The sequence below is a fragment of the Rhinolophus hipposideros genome (genome assembly GCF_964194185.1).
Source record: "Rhinolophus hipposideros genome assembly, chromosome: 2".
NCBI classification, from domain to species: Eukaryota; Metazoa; Chordata; class Mammalia; order Chiroptera; family Rhinolophidae; genus Rhinolophus; species Rhinolophus hipposideros.
In genome coordinates, this window is record NC_138048.1 from 36158595 (window position 1) to 36185096 (window position 26502).

Below are 26502 nucleotides of genomic sequence, written 5' to 3' on the forward strand. Positions count from 1 at the left end.
CGAGGGGAGAGACTGGGCATATAAAACAAGGAACACCAAGGATTCCTGGCAACCACCAGAAGCTAGGAAGAGGCAAGGAAAGTTTCTCCCCTAGAGCTTTCTGTGAGAGTGTGGGCCTGCTGACACCTTGATTTCAGACTTCTCTCCAGAACTGTGAGACAATACATTTGTTATTCTAAGCCACCTGGTTTGTGGTAATTTGTTATGGCAGCTTAGAAAACGAAAACAGATGGTTTGTATAGATAGTTGTAAAACTGAACTAATGTGCGCAGATATACCCTCCCTAGGTAAGCCTCCACTCTAGGCCTGTAAACCTACCCCAATAATTGGCCCTGTAAGTCAATTGCACAGAAACTGACCACAGTGGAAAGAGTTTTGATTAAAAAAAAATCCCCAGCCTACCAACTTGTTAAATAGGGGTTGACAATTTATTTGTCACCCCTCTCAGAATATTTGCATTTTAATAGGATACTTAGTCATTCAATATTCATGGATCCATTTTTTCATGCGGGTTTACTGAATGCATACTTTGTCGGGCATTGCTATAGGTCCGCCAGAGAACTATTTTAGGGCACAGTGGCTGCTTTTTTTGAATGTTTTAGATCACACCCTAGAGATCTTCACCTACTGATTCAATGAGCTTGAAGCACTTATTGAATATTCTGCCTGGGGAACCCAACAACATGTATATATCTCCTATTAAAAAAGAATATGCTCCGTCTGGAAAAGTTATTCTCTGTGTGAGCACAGTCTGGGGAGATATAAACAAAGAGTGAGGAGGAGGAAAAATCACCAGTCATAACCAGTCAAGCATGGTTAATCTAATCAGCGCTGGAGAATCTCACAAGACATTCTCTCGTGGCTTTGCTCCTAGCTTTCTAGCCTCTTGTTCTCCACCTCCTTTAAATGCCCATTTTCCTCTGTCCATTCTGTAAATGTTGATGCTCTTCACCATTCCATCCTGGGCACTCTTCTCATTTCATTTTACATACTCTCCCTGGATTTCTGCATCTAGTTCCATTGGGCTCAATTGCCATGCAACATATGCTGATGTCTTTCCAATCTTTACTCTAGACCAGGACTTCCTCCTAAGTCACACACCATTAAACTCAACTGCTTACTAGATAGCTCTCCTTGGATATCCCACAAATATCTCAAATTCAACATCTCCAAAACCCAACCAATTGCCTTTACCACCAAATCTACTCTTCTATCATTATCTATCATGCTGCTTAAGTGAGAAAACTCAGTGTAATGAGATCAATAATGTTTAGCATTGTACTTCCTTTCTTTGTCCTAAATTTATTTCTTTTGATCTTCAAGGGCAACCCAAATTTTAGTTCTCTCTGATTTGGTGAATGTGTTTTTGTCTACCCTTTCACTGATCTATCATTTCTCTTTTCAGACTACAATCTTAATTTCCAAAGCCCACCTCCAATTTTGAGGGCTTTAATAATTATCTGGGTATTCCCTAACTCTTATGTAAAAGTCTAGGAATAACCTAAATTTCTAACCGTAGAGTCTGGTTACCTAAATCATGCTACATCAATGAGATGAAGTATTAAAAATCATGTTCTAGATGAATATTTCATAATCTAGGAAATACTTATGAATTAGTATTATAAAAATCAGGTTTTAAAACTATACAGAGCATGATGATAACTTTTGTTCCAAAGAAAAAGGAAAAGCATGACCACAATAGCTGGGTAAATATTGCAGAGTGAACAATATACACCTTTACGTCTTCTAAAAATGACAATTCCATGAAGGAAATAAAAAGGATGATAAGAGAGTGACGACAGGTGGCAACCTAAGAAATGAGGTCAGGGAAGACCTCTCTGAGACAGCAACATGAGATCTGTTATCGAAAGGATGAGAATGAGCTGTCTATGTAAAGAACTGGAGAGAGAGGAGCAGCTAGGTCTAGAGCATAAGTGTAAAGGCCTAGAATGGGGAAAAGGCTTTTTGTTTTTGAGAAATGAAAACCATGAGAAGCTTTTGATGGACTTGAAGTTGGGGAGTGGCATGATCTGATAGATATTTTTATCTCTTGCTGTAACAAGGAAATCTGCTGAAGCACGGCAAGAATGGCAGTAGGTAACCCGTGAGAAACCACTGCTGTTGCCCAAGTAAGAGATGATGTCATTTGCACTAGGGGCTGGTTATTGAGATGGAGAAATTTGAAATATATTTTGGTAGTATATTTTGAGGATATATTGAGATATTTGCTGTTATATTTGATATATTTTGGTGGTATATCCAATTTGGTCAATAGGACTTTGATTTGGAAGTTGAAGTAGAACAATCAATCGGACTTGGATTTGGATGTTGAAGGAAGAAAATCAAGTATGTCTTTAGCTTAAGCAATGTGGTAAAGGCTGTGCCATTTACTGAAATATTTGTATATTCAGGATATCTATTATGATTGACTGAGCATAAATGAGGTGTCTTTGGAGAGGGCAAAGAAATACTTAAAAATTACATCACTCACTCTTATGTCTAGATGTACAGACTACAAATTACCTGCAAACAATCTTCTATTCTAACTCAAAAAAGAATTATCTGAAAGGAAATTAGTTATGTAAACAACTAAGCATCCATGGTTTTAAAAGGAAGGTGTAACAATAACTTTAAAAACGTGTTTTAATACAATCAGCCTCATTACTGCAAAAAGAGAATTTGTCCTCGGAAGGAGATGGATCATTTTGCAAAAGGAGCCCAGGCTTTCTGCAGCAACAGGCCCAACTCACTGACCTCTGCTCCCTGAGACTCAAAATTAAGTGAGTAGAAGGTGGACAAGGTGGTCCTGCCCAAAGCTCAGTTGCTGAAACTGTCAAGGAGGCCTTTGAAATAGCCTTGAGGAAAGGGCAATTAGAGGGTGATATCCAGGCTACACTTGTGGAATGCTTTCCACAGTGTGTGACTAAGGCTAGCTATGATGACATAGTGACACACAGAAGGTTTTGTTGTAGTGAACAATGGAAGAACATCTGAGTGCAAACTAAGAAAACTATAAGTTCAAATCCAAGTTCAGAGCCCCCATTAGGAGGGTGACAGGGATCCAGACCAACAAGGGCATCACAGAGTAGATAGGCATCTGTTGGACTGGGCACAGTCTTCATAGTGACAGGAGGCACCAGCCAGAAGCAATGGCAACCCAGAGCTAATCAGTCAGTCATTCCTGATCTCTTTATACCCAGCACTGGGAGCAGGAATGGTCCTACCCATCAACCCATCCTTTCCACTGAGGAAGGTTATGCCTGGTATTCTTGGTAAATTGGCCAGGAGAAAGGAGAGGGAAGTTGGCCAGGTGAGTAAAGAAGGCTTAAACAGGATTAGATCCACTTTAAATTACAGTAAACACTCTAGATATACTCAAATTGGTTCCAAACCTATGTACATAGACCACAGACCAATCTCTCTTCTGAGTACAGGTACTTCGCTTTTCTGGAAGAGTAACTGTAAAATCCTTATAATATTGGTATTTATGTTTGACCAGATAGAAGTCTTTGGTTTTTAGGATCTTAGTTGTATCTTAGTGACAAGCTTTTAATTCACTTTAAGAAATGTTAATAACCCTTTATGTTATTGGAAATATCTCTTTCTTAAAAGTTCCCAAATGTCTAACCTTTTTCTTAAAAACAATAGGACCTTTTCTTTTTCAGGAGGCAAGGAAAAATTTACTTTTCCATGATACACGGCATGAGTCATGGAAATGGCCTGAATAATTTGTAGACACGTCGCTATTGAGTCATCACGAATGATACAAGACCACTTGAATACTGATGAAATTAAAATCTGTAAGAAATAAAAATAATACTATTTTTTTGTTTTATTTCACAAAGTTCAATTTCGGTTTTACCCTAGAAGAGACACGAGGGCTAGGTAGCAACAATTCTAATTCATAAATAAGGAAGCGTGTTCCCTAAGAAGCCAAGCAAGATCTACAGCAAAGAGAAATAATTAGTGATATAACATGGATTTTAATAAAAGTGTTATCTTTCTTTGTCCAATAGATTCCATTCCTTTACAATAGGTGAAATATTATATTTAGAAACAAACTGGTCCAATTGTGACTAAAATACTCAAGGATCTTATAATTCCAAAAGCTTTAAGTAATATGACTGATAGGTTTGATGGTACATTGGAATGCTGGTGATTTATTATATAATTTAAGTGCCCATCTGTGCAGCTGGGCAAAGACATATTTGATGAAAATATCTGCTGTCTAGCTGTTTTACCTGCTCAATCGAGGTCATAAGTATTACTTCTCTGGCTGCCATCACTACTTCCATAACCTTATGTCTGTTAGAAGGACTCTGCATTTCCCCATTCTCCTGAAAAAACAAGGGTCCTAAATCCTGAGAAAGATCCCAGCTATTCTCTAAGCTAGGTGGAACTTAATGAGCCTTGACAATGGTTAAAGAAGTCATTCTCTCAAACTTTGTGTCACTTTGCCTCACTTCCCAGCTAACTAGCCTGGGACATGGAGGCGGTATAACCTGGCCTCGTCACCTGGATTGAATTTCTGGCTCATTACATTTGCCTTTCAAGTCTTAAAAGAAGGAATGAATTATGCAATACCAAAGTCAGGCTATACAACATTACTTTCCCAACTTTCTGGTGCTACTTAGCTACTTTATCCATTCTCCATGGCTCTGGACCACTGACAAGTTGGTGACTATAAGAACTATAAGAATAGCAAACTTAGACATAATTTCCAGTGGGTCCTGCCTTCTTTTTTTTTTTTTTTAAGCCTGATTCTCTTCAGCAATATGGATCATAGCAACACTTCCTATTTTTTCCATTGAAATAGTTACTCTCTAAGTAGCACATGTTATGGTCGGTACTCACATGGTAGGTACTCACTCGTATAAACAAGAGAGAAAGGTGAAGAAGATAATGAGTTGACTGGTAAGTAGGACCAGAAGAAAGGATTGCAAGTATATAAGGTGTTCATTTACTAGTTATAGACCCAGTGGGTATTCAAACTTCTTACTACATTTATTGCTTTGAGCAGTAATTTGGACATACAATGGACAATTGAGGAGCTATGACTAGCGAGGCATTGATTTCATAGCCATTGACCCTTCTATATACCTCTCAGAGCCATAAGTGCAAAGAGTACAACAGTATCCTTAATCGGTAGTGTGGGAAGAAAAGAGAGAGGGAGGAGGCATCCTGAAGGCACTAATAGGCTTCCCAATCTTGATCTTTGATCTCCTACTCTATCATCTCAGTTGGCTGCCAAGGGGGCTGGCCCAGGGCCCAAGGCTAATTTGCCACCTTGACTAGAGATTCACGGGAGTCCAAGGAACATGTGGCTTTAAAATTTGCATAACCTTTAAAAAGCATTATTTAAAAATATAGGGATCCTTTTAATGTCAGTGCCTTGGGAAAAGGCTTAGTTATTACACTCAAGTTTTGGGTTTTATTTATTTATTTATTTATTTATTTATTTTTGGGTCGTAAGAACAGCTAACATGACATCTACCCTCTTAATAAATTTGTGTGTATAATTAAGTATTGTTAACTAATCACGTTGTACACCAGATCTCTAGAATTTATTCATCTTGTGTAAATGAAACTCTATACCCATTGAACAGCAACTCCCCATTTCCTCCTCTGCCCTACCTAGCCCTTGGCAACCACCACTTAACTCTCTGTTTCTATGAATCTGACAATTTGAGACCTCCTATAAGTGTAATCACAAAGTATTTTCCTTTTGTGACTGGTTTATTTCACTAAGCACGATGTCTAGTTTCATCCATGTAATCACATATGGTAGGAGGTTCTGACTTTTGCAATAAAACTGTGAATGCCTTGAGGGGAGCCCCTAAATGCTATGCATATTGTCAACATATACATAAAGCACTTCCTTAACACTGAACTAATTTCTAGTAATCACTGGAATTTTTAATGACACAGGTTCTTCTATGTTACCCATTCAGAACAAACATACACACCTATAATGGGGAGATTTTAGTAAAGTCAAGCAAGAGATGGCAGCTAGATTTTATCTGGAGCATTTTGCTCTCACTGTCTCTGAGCCTCTGTTGACTGCTTTTTTGTGGGGAAGGATATAATTCTAGAGGCTTCCCTCTAAATTTCTCCCCGGCCTGTCACAATAATGATGAATAATATTGAATAGTATTTGAAAAGTGCTCTACAAGTCGCAAAGGATTTTAACATTCATTTGCTTATCCCACTTTCCCTGAGAAAGCAGCTAACATCCCGTTTCACAGATGATGAAACAAAGGCTCAGAAAAGTATTGATTTACCCAAGGGCACTCTCCAAATCCCAGTCACTTTCAACTATAACTTAAAGACTTTTATGTTCTCTTATTTTTAACTCCAGGTATTTCTATCACTTGCAAAGTAAACTCTGATATGGGCAATAATAATTCAAAACCTTTATAAGTAATATCAATACAATTAATTAAAATTAAGTAAGTTCATACTTACTTATCCTTTCTTGCCTACTGAGTCTTATGCATAGAATTGTCGTTCAAAACAAAATTATTAGCATGACCATAAAACACAAGTGTAGCCCTAACTAGGTATCTCCTCAGATTTTCAGTTTGTGTCCTAAAATTTACATACAGTCCTGATATATAACGCATGTCAATAATGTAGCAGGACAGCTGTTGTGGGCTGAATTGTGTCCTAGCAAAATTCATGTTGAAGTCCTAACACCCAAATACCTCAGAATATGACAGTATTTGGAGATAGGTTCTTTAAAGAGTGTAAGGCTTGAGGCGAGATAATGAGGCTAAGAGAGTCAGGCGGGCTGAGAAAGGTGAGTGCTTTATTCTGCGCTCCTGGGCGAGGTTCACTAGTCCACAGACGGGGCTGGTGAAGTCGGGCCCAGGGCAGAGCAAGGGAGGCATATATGCGATTTTTGGGGTCGTGGTTGGCTGAGTGAGGTGGCAGATGAGCAGCCCCCCCAGCACAGATTGGGCGTGAACGGCTGCATCCGGAGGTGTTTATCGCACCAGCGGACTGCTGCCATTTCAGAGAAATGCCAGGGGCCCCAGTTTCTGTCATGCGAGGAGGGGTCTGACTTGGCAGAGGGGTATGACTTGGCTCCTGGCCGTTTTGACCATGCCCGTAGCTGGCCTAACAAAGAGCAAATTAAATTAAAATGGGGTTACTAGAGTGAGCCCTAATCCAATATGGCTAGTATCCTTATAAGAGGAAATTTGGATTTTTTTGGTCAAGATGGGGGAGTAGATAAACGCTATAATCACCTCCTCTTAGGACTAAATCAACTATAACTAAACCACAGAATAACCATTATTGAGAATTGCCTGAAGTCCAGCTGAACCAAAGCCCTACAACAAAGGACATACACAAGAAGCCACCTTGAGACTGGTAGGAAGTTCGGAGAAGTGGAACGGGCTGGTTTCACACACATGTGTAACCATTAAAACTTGGAAAGAATATCTCAGCTGTGGAGGTCCCCCTCCAGAGAAGCGAGAAGTCCCAGCCCCTCCCCAACCCAGGGTTTCATGGCCAAGAAGAGAAGTCCCCATAACTTCTGGCTGTGAAACCCAACAGAGATTATAGCTGAGTGAGACAGAGGGTGGCTGGAGTCCCAAGCGCTCCTCTTAAAGGGACCATGCATGGACTTACTCATCGACACTCACTTGGACTCACTAGCTCTGAGCTGCAGCACTGGGCAGCAGCTTGAAAGGTGCCAGGGAAATACGGGGAGAAACTGAATTGTCTAGCTTCAGGTTGAGGACCAGATGGAGGAGCTGGCAGAAGCCATTGTTTCTCTGTTGAGCCCTCCCATTCCCTGTGAGCAGATGCAGGCAGAGGCCATATCTGAGTCTCCATCAAATTGGCTAATACCTTTTGTCTGCCCCACCAACTGATTCCCTGAGACCACGCCACATCCAACTTTTCAGGTAGACCCAAGTCTCTTCCAGTGGCTTTTCCATATGAACGGCCTGCCTTAGCCCATGCTGAGGACCTTCCTAAAATCTCTCAAAGGTTCAAAAAACCCAAACAAGCATCATCTGGCTTCAGCACGTCCTGTACCTCTGGCTGAACAGCCCTGTGCCCAGCAACACTAACAACTAGCTTTGATTCACAGCTTGGACTCTTAAGGCACCTTCAAGCACAGGACAGGTGGCAGTCATCTCTGGATTGCTTTGAGGCCCATGCCAGGTGGCCCCGTGTGGGGCACAGAATGTGACTGAACTTGGCAAGCAGTGGTTCCCCTCCCTGGAGGCCCTGGGGCTTGCAGGCCCAGTGGCCAGCTTCAGACTAGGTTGGGGCATCACCTGGCCACCTTCAAGTATGACACACACAAAGGGCAGAGTAGGCAGGCACCAGAGCCCCACTACAAACCCAGGTCTGTAGGGTCAGACCCTGCACAACAGCTCCTTCACTGTAATCACAGCCAGTCCTCACAAACAATGACCCTGAGGGTCAATCCCACCTACTGACATGAAAACAGCAATCAAGTCTCAACTACAATAGGAGGGTACACACGACCCACACAAGCGACAGACCTGGAACACCCAGCTCTGGAGACCAGGGAGGCTACACCACTGGGCCCCACAGAATGCCTACGATATAAGGTGACTCTACTAAGACCAGGAGGTATAGCAGCCCTACACAGAAGCAAACACAGGGAGTAAGCCACAATGGGAGACAAAGAAACATTTCCCAAATAAAGGAACAGAACCAAGCTTTAGGAAAAGAACTAAACAAAATAGAGACAAGCAAGCTGCCAGACACAGAGTTCCAAATGCTGGTTATAAAGATGCTCAGTGATCTCAGGGAGACCATCAAGGAAGAGATAGAAAACATAACAAAGAAACAGTCAGAAATAAATAACACAGTAACAGATATGAAGAATACATTACAGGGAATCAACAGTAGACTAGATGAAGCAGACGATCTAATCAGTGATTTAGAAGATAAGATAGCAGAAAACATCCAATTAGAACAGCAAAAAGAAAAAAGAATCCAAAAAAACAAAGAGCTTTTAAGGGGCCTTTTGGACAACATCAAGTTTGCCAACATTCACATCATAGGGGTACCAGAAGGAGAAGAAAGAGAGCAAGGAATTGAAAACTTTTTTGAAGAAATAATGATGAAAACTTCCCTAACCTGGAGAAGGAAATACACATACAATTCCAGAAAGCGCAGAGAGTCCCAAACAAAATGAACTCAAAGAGGCCCACACCAAGACACATCAGAATTAAAATGCCAAAGCTTAAAGACAAAGAGAATCTCAAAAGCAGCAAGAGAAAAGCAGTTAGTTACCTACAAGAGAGCTCCCATTAGAGTGTCAGCTGATTTCTCAACAGAAACTCTGCAGGTCAGAAGGGATGGGCAGGAAATATTCAAAGTGATGAAAAGCAAGGACCTACGGCTAATTGAAGGAGAGATAAAGAGCTTCCCATGCAATAAAAAGCTAAAGGAGTTTACCACCAAAGCAGTATCACAAGGAATCTTAAAGGGACATCCTTAAGACTATATATATATGTGTATATATATATATATATGTAGTCTATATATATATATATATATATATAGTCTATATATATACGTGTATATATATGTGTATACACACACACATATATATAAAATATGAATAATAAACTGGCAACAACTGTATATCTATCTACAATTACTTTAAATGTAAATGGATTAAATGCTCTATTCAAAGGATAGGGTAGCCGAATGGATAAGAAAACAAAACGCTTACATATGCTGCCAACAAAAGATTCACTTCAGATCGAAAGGCACACACAGACTGAATGTAAAGGGATGGGAAAAAGATATTTCATGAAAATGGAAACAAACAAAAAAGGTGTGGTAGCAATACTTATACCAGTCAAAACAGACTTTAAAACATTGGCTATAACAAGTAACAAAGAAGGACCCAGTAATCTCACTACTGGGTAATTTTCCAAAGAACCCGGAACACTACGTGTTCATCATCCATATGTTCATTGCAGCATTGTTTACGATGGCCAAGATGTGGAGGCAGCCTGGGTGTCTGCTGATGGCTGACTGGATAAAGGAGAGGTGGTACACATATACAGTGGAATATTGCTTGGCCAGGAAAAGAAGAGGTTCTCACCATGTGTGGCAGCGAGAATGGACCTGCGGGTATTGTGCTGAGTAAAGTATGTCGGACAGCAAAGGAAAGATACAATGTGATTTCCCTTCTGTGTGGGGTCTAAAGAACAAAACAAACAAACAAAACAGAAAGAAACTCATAAATAGAGAGAACACTTTGATGGTTGCCAGACAGGAGGGGGGTTGGAAATGGGTGGAAAAGGAGAAGGGATTAAGAAGTACAAATTGGTTGTCACAGAATAGTCATAGGGATGGAAAGTAAAGCATAGGGAATATAGTCAATAATATAGTAATAACTATGTAGAGTGCCAGGTGGGTACTAGACTAGTCAGGGGGATCACTTCTTAAATTATAGAAATATCTAACAAATATACTGTATACCTGAAATCAATATAAAATAATATTGAATGTCAATTTTAATTGAAAAATTATAAAAGGGGGGAACAGTTGAAGGGGAATAAGAGGTCCACATTTCCAGGTATAACACAAATAAGTCATGGGGATGTAATGTACAGCATAGGGGACATAGTCAGTTATATTGTGATAGCGTGGTACAGTGTCACATGGTTGCTGGACTTAATGGTGATTACATCTTTAGATATACAAATGTTGAAAAACTACCATGTACACCTGAAGCTAATATAATATTGTATGTTAGCTTTATTTTAATAAAAATCTTATAAAAGTAAAAAAGAGGAAATCTGGACACTGACACACAGGAGGGAAAACCATGTGACGACACAGGGAGAAGACAGTCATCTACTAGCCAAAGAGAAAGACCTCAGCAGAAAGCAACCTGCACACCTTGATCTCAGACTTCCAGCGTCCAGAACTGTGAGAAAATAAATTCCTGTCGTTTAAGCTGCCTGGTCTCTAGTACTTTGTTATCGCAGCTCTAGCAAACTAATACAATTGCTAAGACTTAGTTCCTTATACAGATTAATGATGTAACAGACTTTTAGTACAATATATGGATATTAAAATGCCACTGACCTCAATTTTTAAAAAAAAATATGAGTATATATATATATATATATATATATATATCTCACAGATATATGTTCATTATGTTTTGAACAGAGGCATTACTCATCGGGCAAGTGTAATTAATGCATAAATACTCACATGCAAGTTAAAGTGACACACACACAATGATAATGTTATACACTAGATGGCATTCAGATTTTCAGGAGACCAATTCTAGATGAGAGTAAGAGAAGTTTTCCTTAAAGTGGTATGATTTATGCTTAGTATTAAGAATGGATAAGGTTTGATGTAAGTAGCGAAGGAACAGTATAAGGAAGAGGTTATGAAAGTGAAAAATCATAGAGGACACCAAACAGGCCAATTTAGCTGAAACAGAAGAAGTAAGGAAACAAGTCAGTTTGGTTTCTGGGAAGAGAGAACTGAAAGAGTGTGGGATAATCTCCTGGTGAGGGGAAGGTGTGAGAATGAGCTCAGTGTCTCCACTTGCCTTAACTCAGAAGCCAGTCTATTGCCTCATCTACAAGAACAACCTGCTGGTGGCCTAATGCTCCATCCCATGGCTACCTTATATCTACATTTATACATTTATTGAATCCTTTTCCAGAAATACCCAGGGAAACAGATGCTTCTATCTACGGCAATGGCTCCCAGAATCATATGGGCAGCTTTATTCATGTTTCCCATCCTACATGTAGTCAAACAGACTCTCTAGGGCAGTGTTCTCAACCGTGGCTGCACATTATAATCACCTGGAAAGCTTTAAAAATAAAAAACCCTGATGCCCAGGCTACAGTCCAGACGTGACCCACTGGTGGTAGGAGCCAAGCGTCAGTATTTTTGTTAAGCACCCCAGGTGATTGCAAAGTGTAGCTAGTTTGAAGACCCATTGCTGAAGGCAGCAGGGCCTGAGTATCTGTACTTTCAGTAGACTTCCCAAGTGGTTCTTCCCAGCCAACCCATGAAAAGTATTTGATCCTCAACATTGAGGTATGTATCTTCTGTTCCTCAGGTAGTTTTCTCTAACGCCTAAGAAAAAAGCAAACATGTCACCTCTTATTTTCCTCTCTTTCCTCCCAGGAATCTCACCTTAGTTAGGTAAACTTACTTCCCAATATGGCAAGATAAAAAGGGGGTGTTTTACACAGAACATACGATGTTAGTAACTTTTAAATTAGATTTGACATCAAAGCCCTTTAGTAGCTGTAGTATGAAGCAGTGAGTTAAGGAACTAGAGTATTGAAAAATAAGATAGATATGGGCCAGATTGTGGAGGGACCAGTTTTTCAGCTACAAAGCCAATGGCCTTGAAAAAAAATAATTCAGCAGAAGATTGACAGGATCAATACTAGATTTTAAGGAAATTATAAAGAAGAGGGCAATGAAACAGAAAAAAAATACAAAAGACAGTATAAGGAGGAACAATTGAACTTGACTGATAGATTAGATAGGTGAGAAAGTTGGGATTTAAAGATGTGATTCTGAGGTTGTAAGCCTGAGTAATAGTAAGGAATCACAGAAATGGGGAAATGAAGAGAATTTTCTTGGGGAGAAAGTGGAGAAGGGAAGAGGATTGAATTGGTTTTAGGCTTGTCTGCGGTAATGTGACATTTAGGAAGTAAGGCCATTATGTCTTTTTCATCTTCATGGCCCCAGTACCTAGCATGAAACTTAACATACAGTGGGCACTGATTAAATGAAGAGTGAGTGAGAAAGTAGAAGTGAAACTGGAGGATTGAGAAACATGCCAGGTTAAGAAAAGTCAGGGCTAATGGAAAGGTGAGGGTGGGAGTGAAATGCCTGATAGTTAAACTTCTGGTATTATGTCAGAATGAGGCCACACATGCTATCCTCAATTTGATATCTGAGTTAAAAGCGTTAATCTGATAAGTATGAACCTTTGAAATATATCATAATTTGTGCGATCCTGTTTGACATTTCTATAATTTTTTATCTGGAAGTGGCCTTAGCCTCTCCTAACATTTGAAAGTCCCCAGGAAAAACCATTGTTAAGGGTATGTGTTAGGGAGCAACTTTTAAATTGTGTTGCTAAGAGATGCTTTAAGAGATCAGTGGAACTCCCTCAGGGACCACTTTAGAAGGGATGGGAGACAAAGGTCTGAGCTGAACCTATGGGCCTGTGGACCGACAACCCCTTCCCTACCTGAACTCCAAGCTTTTATTGGTTGCATTTGTTGGCACAAGTATAAGGCTTTATTTGGAAAAATAAAGGTGGCATTTTAATTTTTTCCCCTACTAAATAAGTTGTGAAACTTATATGCTAAGAAAAAAAGAGAAAATGAATGAGAAGATTCACCATGATGACAACTGAAGCTGGACAGCCGAAATCGGCAGCAGGCCACATCAGCAGGGTCATTTTGGCAGGGCACATGTGAGAGGAGATCAAGGAGCCCAGGGAGACTGGAGAGACAATGTACAGGAAGGTGAGTGACATACTTTCAGTGTGGAGTCTAGATTTTAGTCCATCTTTGTCACTAACTGGCCCTATTGCTTGAGCAGGACCCTTAACCTCTTTGGACATCAGTGCCCTCATTTGCAAAATAAGGTCATTGGTGTAAATGCCTTCCAACGACCTCCAAAGTCTGGGGCTTCTGCTTAGATTTTGTGATTCTAGGGAGTTAATGAAGCAGTGTGGGAGACTGACAATGATTTCTAGGCTACACATATTACTCATTATGACCGGAGAAAGTTCATTATTTGCAGGGTATGGAAACCAGAAGGGAGAGGTGAAAGGTTTAGGAGTTTGATATTGGAGTATAGAGTACTTAGATAGAATAATACCTGTTAAATTAATTAAACAAGGAGGCCATTAGACTGAGGTGGCTCTAATGCCGTGGTGGCCTACATAAGCAAACCAAAATCTAGGCCTGTAAATGCCTCAAAGTCATGAAATTGAAACCTAAGGACAACCAATCACAAATAGCTAACAAGGCTTTCAACTACAGCCAATCAATCATTTCCTTATACTTTGCTTCTGCTTTTCTCGATAAAATTTTCTCCCTGAGCTCCTGTCTAGGGAGCATTCCTAACCGCTTCTGGTTTAGTGTGGCTTGATTTGAATCAATTTTTGCTCAAATAAACTTTTAAATTTAAAAATATACCTTAGTTTATCTTTTACATAACTAATATTGTCTATGAATTAAGTACTGATATTGTACTAAGGACTTTACTTGCAATACAGCATTTTATTCTCACAGCATCTCTATTGGGTAGGTACAACTGTTATCCTCATTTTAAAGTTGAGGCAAGGGAAGTCTAAGAAATTGTCATTTGCCTAGAGTCACACAATTAATAAGGGATAGAGCAGGGATTCAAATGTAAGGCATTTAGGTGCATATCTTTATTTTTCCCTATTCATGTAAAGTCTGTGTCACATTATAAAGCCCTAAAAAACTGGCATTGTTATCAGCTTAACTCACTTTGTATAATCTAACGCAAGCCTTAGGGCAGCCGGGTACCTAGAGAATGTCCTTTTATACTGATGATATTAGTTGTGTGGTATGGACAATGTTAGTGCTGGTTAAAGAGAATTTATCTTTGAAATGCAAGTTAACGAACCAAATCTATTATTTGAACATCAGTTTTACGACACTGTTCCTATGCAATTCTACCAGGGAGTCTACTGTTAAAAAGAAACTGTGAAAGAATGGAAGCATTTTCAGAGAAGCTCAAAAACTTTGACTTCTTCTCTGTCAATTAAGTGGGTGTGTAGGTGGCAGAAATGTCCAAAATACTTCATTGTCTCTTCTTGTTGGCAACTTGTAAAATAGGTATTAAAAATATAATAATATCCTATATTTATAAAACATTAACAGACTACAGACTACCTTCCTTCATAAATATTATCTCAGTTAATTTTCGCAATTCCATGAACATTACTGTCCCCATTTTAGAGATCTCAAAACTGAGGCTTATAAAAGTTAAACATTTTGCCCAGGGTTATGTAACTAGCAAATGGAACCAAATGTTAATTTTTAGACTCCAAGTCCAGTGTACTTTCCATTATAGAACAATATACTTCACTAAAATGCACATTTTATATCACTGTAAAACACAGTAGCTATTACCTGCTAGAGTAGAATTGACTAGTTTCGCCCCCTAGAGGAGGAAATTATATCTTTTCCAAAGATTTCGTTGCTAGTGGTAACAACTTGCAATTACAATATTAACAGTGTGATAGATAGTAATTAAAATTGTGACTAACACTTTAAAAGAGGCAAATAAAAATAAACTCAAACATAAGATTTTTTTTTTATAACTTAGGGCTGTGAGAACGGTTACATGCACTTCCTAGTGTGTACAGAATTGGGTCATCTATTGATATTTTAATGTTTTGGGGATTGTAAACTTATTCATTATAAATCAGCCCAAGAACATCAATAGTTTATGGGTAAGCCTCTGGTAGTTATAATATTTAAAGAGCTTAATTTGCTTGATCTCAGGGAGAAAGCTTATATACAGCCTGTACTTTAAATCCATCCAGATCTGGGATTTCCTCTAGTTCTACTGCTAACTACCTGTGTGACCTTGATAGAACGCATTAACCTCTGATTCTAAGTTTCCTCAACTGTAAATGAGGTGATCATTCATATATCATTGAATTGGCTTGAAAATTAAATATGAAAGTATAAACACAGTATGGCAAAGGATCTGCACTCAAAAAAAAATTAGTTCTCTTCCTTGAGAGACTTGCAAGTGTTGATATATCAGGCTTCAAATTACAAAACAAAACAACAACAAAAAACTCCCTCCCCCGCAAAGGAAAACAACAACCCCTTCATCTCTACGTATATCTGACATTAAGAGAGAATTATTTAGTATTTCTCCTGTACCTCTTCACAACTGGGAACGTGGCAGGTGCCCAAGAAATGTTAGTTGAAGTAAACCAAAATCAAATTACCCCTCTTCCTGGGTCTCAAGTGTTTAATGAGAGGGCTACCATAGCCCAAATCTCATCGGCCAGCATTCAATAACACATAAAAGGACGTTGTCCTTGCAGCATCCCTCCTCCATCTCTAGGCCCTGCTTTTTTGTCATGGTTCATTCCAGCTGAAGAAAAATGTCCCCAAACATGACTGGAGCGATGGGCCGAATCTAACAAGATTAAGCTTAATAGGGATAAATGTAAAGACTTATCCTTCAGTCCAAAAAGAATCTTGTACAAGTACTAGATGGGGAATATGGGGATTAGCAGCAACATGTGTGAAAAAGACTTAGAGGTTCTAGTTGATATTAAGCTCAATTACTTAATACTCTGCGTTTGCTAACAGGAAAGTTGATGTGAACTGAGCCTGCATTAACTCCTGCCCAGGCCTGGTGATTACCCTCCTGCTCTAGTTCTTTAATATCAGGAAAGTTCGTTACAATTCAGATTACAGTTCCATCCCCCAGAGTTTCTGATTCAGTCTGTCTAGGGTGGGCTTTGAGAATTTACATTTCTAACCTGTTCCCAGGTTGGTGCTAATGTTGCTGCTCTTTGCGTCATACCTCAGGAACCACTGCCTTCCTCTAGTCTGCCTGGACAGGAAACACTAGGGTTACTACTAACAGTATAATAAAAAGGCTAGCAATGTAAGAAGGACAAGGAAAGAAAGGAAATTAATAGTTGTTAGGTGCTGTAGGAATATTAGTAAAATCAATAATAATGCCTAACATTTATTGAAGGTTTATTACAGGCTAGAAGTTCTACCAAACATGTCACATAGAATTAGTAATAGTAATAATAGCAATAGTAATCATAATAATAACCACCACCCAGACAGCACTTACTGTGTGTCAACATTTGTCCTACGTACTTTACATATTTAACCCTTACAACAATCCTATGAGGTATATACTATTATATACAGTCCCCACCTCCGCACCTTATCAATCGTTTCCTATTTCCAGGGTTTTAGCTATCTGAGGTCAACCACAGTCAGAAAATATTAAATGGAAAATTCCAGAAATAAACAATTCATAAGTTTTACATTTCATACCATTCTTAGTAGCTTGATGAATTCTCACGCCATCCCGCTCTATCCTGCCCGGGATGTGAATCATCCCTTTTCCAACGTATCCACAGTGTACATATAGTAAAACAAGTTATTTTGATAGAGAGAGAGAAAGAGAGAATACATTCACAATACTTTCACTATTTCTATAGCATATGATTATATTTGTTCTATTTTATTATGACTTATTGGTGTTAATCTCTTATGGTGCCTAATTTATAAATTAAACTTTACATAGGTGTGTATAGGATAAAACCATAGTATAACAGGGTTTGGTACTATCTGTGGTTTAAGGTATCCACTGGGGGTCTTGGAACATATGCCCCACAGATAAGGGGGAACTACTATGCTCATTTTTCAGATGAGGAAACAGCTCACAAGAATCATGGTTGGGATTTGGATCTAGATGCTGGGGAAAAAAAACAAAAAACTCCTGTGATATCATAAGGCCTGCATGGAAGAATGACTGAAGTAAAGATTGAGTTTAGTTAAAGAAGGGAAGAATGAAGAAAGAAAGCTAAAATATTTGATGGTGAATGAATAAATAGAATTTAGTGTACCTGTACAATAGAATATGGCTCAGCAATAGAAATGAACTGAACTATTGAAAACAACATGCCACAATATGAATCTCAAGATAATTACGGTGAGTCAAAGAAGACAAATGAAAAAAAAATGATTAGAAAATGCTAACTAATTTACAGTGATCGATATGTCCACTATCTTGACAGTGGCAATGCTTTCAAGAGTGTCTAAATATGTTATCAAACTGTACACGTTAGACATGCACAGTTTCCTTATATGTTATTATCGCGCACTAAAGCTATAAAAAACACATTTGGGTTTAAATATACTAAGTAAAATCCACAAATCCTGTGACGTAGACCAGTATTATTATTCCACTGATAACTGACTAAAAATTGTACTTGGTATAGGTTCACGCCTATAAAACAGGTAAGTTAGATAAACCGACACCCTTAGCATATCAAATGTATACCCAATATGTCTTACCAATTTCTAAGTAGAAGCAGCAGTTAAACAATATCTTCGGTTCTATGAAAACCTAACTCAATGGAAAAATCTACTACAAAATTCTAGCTTATTGAAAAACAAGTCGTCCTTGAGAGGTCATGGATTCTAACAATTAAAATAATACTTAAATATAATTACAATGGTAATAGTCATAGTAGTATAAGTGAAACCTTCTTATTAAATTCCCCTTAAAAAATTCCAAGAAAAAAATTTGGCACTTTCCTTCTGAAATAGGGTGGTAGATAGGATCATTCTATTCAATATTTAAGTTGCCCCCGACATGCCTTTTTGATAACTTTTTTTCTTCACTGCTTTTAATAACAAGGATCACATATATGAAAGTTTGCTTTGCTCAGTGTCATAACTTGGTTTAAAATTCAGTTGAATACCCTGGTTTGTCATAGGAGCTCAACAGTAAGCGTTAATAGCCAATGCTTTTTAAAGACACTAATTCGGAAAATTACATTAAAATTAATTCACACAGCACATGTGTTTTTAGGACTTGGAAGAAATATGACGACAGTGAGCAAAGATTTCTAATAAAATTTGGAGACATTCCTATACAACTATTCTTGAAATTTTTCAGGATTATTAATACATGGTTGGTTTAGTAGATACATGAAACTCATTTGGCTCAGGAATATAAAATTTCATGCACAGCAAAGATGGGTCATACACCCACCACACTGTTAATTTTAAGAGAAAATGTAAGTTGTTCAATTCCCACACTCTATTCCCAGGAAGAATAAAGTAATACAAGTCAAAGATAAACTCAAGGATACCAGTGGGCCTCCAAGATAAGGCGAGAAATGGGAGTTTGGAGCAGGAGTAGTGAAAGAAGACCAAGTTCTCTAACTCATGAAGATCTATTTTCTCATCCCTCTGTTACTTAGGGAGTGAAATGGGGAAGAGGGGAAAGGTCTAAAAGAGACTGCTCAGACCTGGCTGGTGGGTGGTCCTGAAATAAAAAGGGTGCAAGAATTTAGATCTAGTTGGGAAACCAGGGAGGATTTGCGAGAAAGGCCATAGTGAAATAATGACATGGGTGCATTTGCCATTTCTCTCATATTCCCGAGCATTGGGGGGTAGATGATGGCACAGAAACCTCAAGATTCCAAGACTGGGGTCTTGGCTTTTAAACACTGACAATCAAGTGGGAAGGAATAAGAGCATATCCTTCTAGGATTAATTACAGAGGTTGTATTAAGAGCCAGCCCCACCCAACAAATCTCTGATGCTTCCCCCCGTGGATAGATAGGTAACCTAGTATATTAAGGAATTACAGAATCATGTTTACATTGCCCTTTCTAGGGTCAGTCATACTTTAGATTTCAAATGTGTGTCCAGGGACACTTTATTTGGTCAAGAATCATTGCAAACTAAGCCTTGTAGAGAAGGATCTCCGTAAATGGAGGGTAACCAGGAACAGCCTCCTGGGAATGGGACCTGTGCAGTCACAGGAACCCTCCTCCTCCAATTTGGTTTAAAGCTCTGCTGTAGCTAGCTTGAAATTCTTAATAAGTTTTGAACAAGGGGCTCTGTATTTTCATTTTGCTTCAGACTTACGATTATGTAGCAGGTTCTGAGTGTAACAATGTAATATCTGGATGTAGATCCCTCCCTTTTGGCAAATCTCTTCTGCCTGGGCACCCCACTCCTAGCTGCGATATTTTTGATATTTTCAAAAGAGATCATCATTCAAAGCAGCTGCTATTCCCTGACGAACTAAGTGTTCTATTGTTCTTTAACAATAATTTTAAAATCTTGCAGAGTTCAAATTTATTTAATCCAAAATTTATTTTACATTAAAAAAGAATGCCAGAACTGTAATCCTGAGTACGGTGTCATGCAGAATGTCTTTTCTTTATATACATCTGTATTGTACCTGTACTCTTTTTCACGGAGTAACTGCTTCTGAACCAAAACTACATCCACAAGCGTTCTGCCCATATCCGCATGCACAATCTATTCAAAAGTGTTTGACTTTGATCTCCATATGTAAAATCATGCAGATTTGTGGATTGTCTGGGAACTGAAGTGAGGACTGATTGACTCCTAATTTGTCCCTTCTTGGCTACAAATGCCAGTAGCAGTGGACCCTCTAACACTATTTCCTAAGGGAGAAGGCCCAAATGAAATTATGACCTACCAGGATCTGTTGATGATTAAAGTAACGCTGAAATACTGAAGAGAGAAAGAGTTGCTTTATAAGAAAGACATGACAGGGTCCAGGCCATGCAACACTGATTTTCCCCCCTATTGTTTTGTGTTATTTTATTTCCTTTAAGCTTACTTTTAAAGGGTTATGTCTACAGCTGCCTAGGGAACACATACAGCTATGTCTGCTATGGTGAATTAGATTTTCTGGCTGCATGGAAAGTTAAAAGATCTATAGACTGCCTTTTTGGGGTAAAAAGTGAGAGTTAAACGTAAATAAATGTGCTGCATTAGAGATGATGGCAAAAAAAAAAAAACAAGAAGAGAAGAAGACAAAGAAGAAGAAGGAGAAGGAGAAGGAGAAGGAAAAGAAGGAGAAGCCTACAAAATCAGGATATTCAGAAACTGTTCATTTGTATTACTTTCTACGAGATTCTGATTTCGATGATTGTTCAAGTAATTTCATGAGTATAGTAAAACCCCATTAATTTGGATGCTTTCAACTTAAAATCTGTATAAGCAACATGATAGAACTCTGCTGGTTTACTTTTCTCTAGTAGGCATGAAAATGACTAGAATAAAAATAATTATTGAAAAATAAATGGTTAAAAAACATTTTAAAGCACCCTTAGGTGCTTTATAACTAACTCACATCTCTGTTAGGGAGTTACTGTTAAGTACTTGAAATTTTTAACTTTTTCTTTCTTTTTTTTAATTAGTTTTAGGTGTACAAAACAATGTAATAGTTAGACATTTATACCCCTCACAAAGTGATAACCCCTTTCCTCCAATCTACTACCCCTCTGACATTGTATATAGATGTTACATTTCCACTGAGTCTATTCCTTATGCTGTATTCCACATCCTGTGACATACATACACACACACACACACACACACACACACACACACACACACACACACACACATATATATTTAGTTATAGTTATCCAGATTCAGCCTCAGGTGTACACTGCAATGGTCAGGCACCTGCACCATCCATGAAATGGTCTCCCTAGTAAGACAAGTGCCCATCTGACCCCCTACAAAATCTTCACAACATTATTGATTATATTCCCCAAACTGTCTTTCGTATCCCCGTGGCAATCCAGTGGTACACAACTTTTTCTTGCTTTTAAATTCTGTAATGCAGATTTTCTTTACTGACACACTTTTATTCAACTTTTAGTTGTTGAGCACCTACTTCAAATAAGAGATTGTGCTAGGTTTTAAAGGAACATACAGAGGAAGATGACATTCCCGACCTCAAGGATTCAGATAGATTTCCAAACTAATATTTCCCAAGGTCAATGAAGTTATATAATAGAAGCGGCATGAGCAGCCTGCTCTGAGAATATAGACACAGTGTATGGGATTTGGGTTCCATCAAAAGCTGACCCTGAGACAAGAATGTGTGTGTTCATGGTTTATTTTGGGTTTTACAGAAAGTAGCATCAGGGGAGCACAGACGTTAGGCAAGGAAGCAAGGTAGCAAAGAATAAAAGGTGTGTTATTAAGTAGATTCCTGCTCTGAGCAACTGGGACTCAATCCTAATGTGGAACCCTGGTAGACAGCACAGAAAATGACTCAGTTATCCTAATTGAGGGGTTTTTATCCCCCAGCTTGCTTCATCCACTGGTTGAGAGCTACTCCTGGGGAATGAAACCTGCTCTTGTGGCCTGTCCTGGTTCCAGGGGCAAGAGGCAAGTCCTCAGGCTGCTACTCACAGCTGGAAGCCCATTTGGTTGGTGTGTACGAGAAAGATATTCCTAGAGGGAAAAGGCAGGTCCTAATAGTAGCTGCTTTACCAGGGGAAAAGATGATCCAGATATGATTATGAAAGAAGGCTGCTGGAAGAAGTGGTATTTTAGTAAGACCACACAGGTTGAAGGTGGTGATGGAGAAATGGCAACGCAGGCAGCAGTTAACCATAAGACTGCAAGGCACAGAGAAGATGCAGAGGGGTGTGTAGTAGTCACTAAACACAGCCCTGGATAAGGAGAGTTTAAGACCCACAGGAAGGAGGAAGAGAAGGAAGGAACGGCTACAAAGACAAACAGTAATCAGAATGAGAAGTCCTCTTTAAATGTCCTGTCTAGCAGCTTGAAAATCTCTTCTGTAAGTCATGAGGAGACCGAATATGTTTGACTACTGGAGTGACATGGCTGAATTTTTATTTTAGCAAGAATGCTCCAGAAACCTCGTCATAATGTTCAGGGTGGCTGGAAGAGGTGGACAGGACGCTGCTGCTATTGCCGGGGAGACATAACCAGTGATGAGAAGATTAGCAAGAGACCAGAAGGAAGCACAGAGAAGGGGGATAGGAGAAACACACCCTGAGAGAAGCTCCCAGAGCTGAGCATCGGAGAAGATGGAGGAGAAGAGTTGGGTCCCACAGGTGAAGCCGAGTGATGTGGGGGGACTGATGTATTTAACTGAGGTAATAAATCATAGCAGGAAGAGGCGGTTTTGTGGTTGGAATTTGAATCTGTTGATTTCAGGGTGGGCTGTTAATCTGGAGAGGACCAGCAGGCAGTTAGAAATCCGTGTCCAAAACCCCAAGAGAGAGCTGGAGCCAAAGGCATACATTCAGGATTCATCCAAACAAAGTTACCACGGAAGAGGATAAAGTGAGACAACTGCAGGTTGGTACCCACCCCCCAAATACTTAGAATTAGTGATGTTTTCCTGTAAATATAATTTGGTACAATCATTTCAAGATAACCACTAATTAGGATATAGAATTTCCCTTTCAAACGTATGTTTTAACTATGAGAGAAAAAAGGCTTATGGAGCTATAAAATATAAAAAGTTTCCTTCTCTTACTGAATATAATTTATTTCTATGAATCAGAATATAGGAATTACAAATGCAAATTGAGAATAAACTATAAATGCACTGTTCAGATCTTCGGGTAATGGTTGAAAGTACCTAAACCACTATATCCTTACAACAGTGATCGACTGATTCCAGAAATACTCCAACTGTGTTCCAGGAGAGGAGTGACTAATTTTAAAGTATAAAATAAAGCAGTCACCCAATTCACATTTGCCAAGCTCTTCTAATATTCTAAATTGGCCACTTGACTTCTTTTTCCAAAGGCTGTGTATCTGGTACCTCCAAAGGTTGTACAGAATATTTCTTGAACAATTTTAGGCCACCTCTCTGCTGTTTTCCTTACTAAAGCTCAGCAGACAACTAGTAATGAACACGTGATGAAGTTTTTGGAGGTCCAATAAATAACACTACTGTTTTCCTCACTTGAGTTTTGAATCAAAAAAACATCAGATCCTTGTGAAACAACATATCCACTTTATTATGATGATGATGCTGCTCATCATAATCACCATTACTGATAAAGGCCAGGTTAGAAGATGTCACTCAGATGAGGAACACCAATGGGCACCCTAAAGCTGAACCCCTGAATTAGACAGATGTATCCAGCAAGTCATATGGAAAAGTGGATAACCACAGGCCTCCCCTTATGGGAATCGACCTTGAAAAACCAACTTCAGGCATGGAAAAGCTGACCAAAATTGATGCGCCCAGCTATTTATTCTCAAACATAAAAGAGAGGGAAATAAGTAGAGCCATGCATGCCCAGTTCCTTATCCCATACTCACTAATAAGTTAAACTCTTTTTTCATTCAGTCACTTACATACCTGGATGTCCCATATCCTGAAAACATGAAGCCATCTGAAAGAGATTCCTCACTTGTTTGTCATCTCCCTCCCTTCTCCACCACCCACAAACTTATAAGGCAAGGACGTAAATAGAGTTGGAAAATAGAATCTAGAGTTAGAAAAGTCCTCTGAGATCACTTAGCCTGACTTGTTGGTGCAGAGAGGTGAAGTGACTTGCCCAAGGTCACACGATTCGTGGAAGATCTTAGGCTAGTATTCCTTAAGTTTAAAGAATTCTAGAAAAACACACTGTTACTTGATTTCATATTGTGTGTACCACGCAAAAGTGACTTTGAGCAGAAACATCAGCCAGATGGTGATAACTTTTTCGAAAAAAATCTCTAACCCAGAGAGGGAACTTAATGAAGCAGCAGATTTTCACATGGCCCTTATTTATCCTGATCTGAGCAATATTTTCTGAGGCCACTGGCTGTGTTCCTTCTTCTACTCTTGAAAAGACTGTCTTTTCTACCCAGAAAATGGCAAAAGACATATTTTGTACATTCGTTTCTGGGGAATCATCTCCCAACTAGCACAAAGACTGGTAGATAATAGGCACCCAACAAATGGGAAATGATGAATGAACGAACGAACGAATGAACGAACGAACAAATAAATAAATACATAAATAAAGTTTCCCTCTCATTTGAAAGGAGTACAAGATGAAAAAAATCAGTGCTGTCCCAGTTAAGGCAATTAAAAATTCAATAGAGAAGCGCATCAATTTACGTTCTAAAATTTTTTTGTCAGAAATGACCGCAAATGTTAACAACTATCTTTCAAATTGAGTTAAGTAGAGAGAACAACAGAAAGAAAAACCAAGAATAAAGAAACAGCAGGGGAAAGATCCAACTAAAAAAGATAAAAGTAGTTACAAGAGTCTCAATATTTATGAAGGACAGTTTTGACAAATCCTAGATTGACAAGAAAACTGTAAGCACTAAACAAGCTTCATTGCTGAGCAAATGCTCCCATTGTGAACACCAGACCGACAGCATTTAAAGTTTATGTTTGTGCCAGAAACTTTAATATGGTGTTCTATTTCAACCTTACAATCACTCTATGAAGTAGGCGTTATAAACTCTGTCACAAACTACACATATCATGGACCTTCACAAATGTTCAATTGAAATAACAAGCTTATACTGGCCATATCTATCTCGCAGCTTACCTCCTTTTCTTTCCTTTGGCTAAAAACTTTCCTCTTGCTTATTAACATGCCAATCCATTAATTTAAAAAGTATTTATTAAGCAACAGGTGGGATAATAAATTAGTATATATAGAAAATTAACAATTTAGTAATGAAATTAGGAAACAATTCTATTCAAAATAGTAAGACAAGGAAAAAATATTTAGGCAAAAAATTAACAAAAGATATGCAAGACTTGTACACTAAAAATTTTGAAACTTTGCCAAAGAAGATGTAAATAAATGGAGTGATATTCCATGTTCATGGAAAGAAAGATTCAATATTGCTAAGATGACCATTGTCCTCAAATTAATCTAGAGATTCAGTGTAATTCTTACCAAAGTTCTAGCAGGTTTTACCTTTTTTTTTCAGAAATTGATAAGCAGATCCAGAAATTTATACTGAAATACAAAACATCCAGAATAGCCAAAACAACTTTGTAAAAGAACAAATTGTAGGACTTTCATGTCCCAATTTAATAACTTGCCATAGACCTACATTTATCAAGACAGTGTGGCACTAGCATAAAGATAGACATACCTCAATGGAACAGAATTGAGAGTCCAGAGATAATTCTTATATTTATGACCAATTGAGTTTTGACAAAGGTATCAAGGTAATTCACTGGGGAAAGAATTCTGTTCAACAAATGGTGCTGGGATAACTGAACATCTAAATACAAAAATTTAACTTAGATCCTCACTGCACATCATACACAAAAATTAACTCAAAATGGATCATAGCGTCAAATGTAAGACCTAAAACAATAAATGTTTTAGAATAAAATATAAGAGAAAATCTCCAAGATCTTGGGTTAAGCAAAGATTTCTTAGATATGACACCAACAATACAGTTCATATAAAATTTAAAAAAGATAAATTGAACCTCATCAAAATTTAAAACTTTTCATTAAGAAAATGAAAAGACAAGCAACAGATCGGGAGAAAAATATTTGCAAAACTCATATCAGATTAAAGACTTTTATCCAGGATATATGAAGAACTCTTATAACTCAATAATAGAAAAAAAAAAAACCCACAGAAAACTCAATCAAAAAATAGGCAAAGACATGAAAATAGAGTTCACCAAAGAAGCTATATGAATGGCTAACAGGCACATGAAAAGATACTTAACATCATTACTCATTACAGAAATGCAAATTAAAAACCACAGTGAGATTCCATTTTATACCCACCATAATGACTAGAAGACAGACACTAGTAAATGTTGACAGGGAGAAATAGGAAGTCTCATCCATTGCTGGTGAGAACATAAATGGTACAAGCACTGTGGAAAACAATTTGGCAGTTTTTTACGAAGTTAAACATAAAATTCC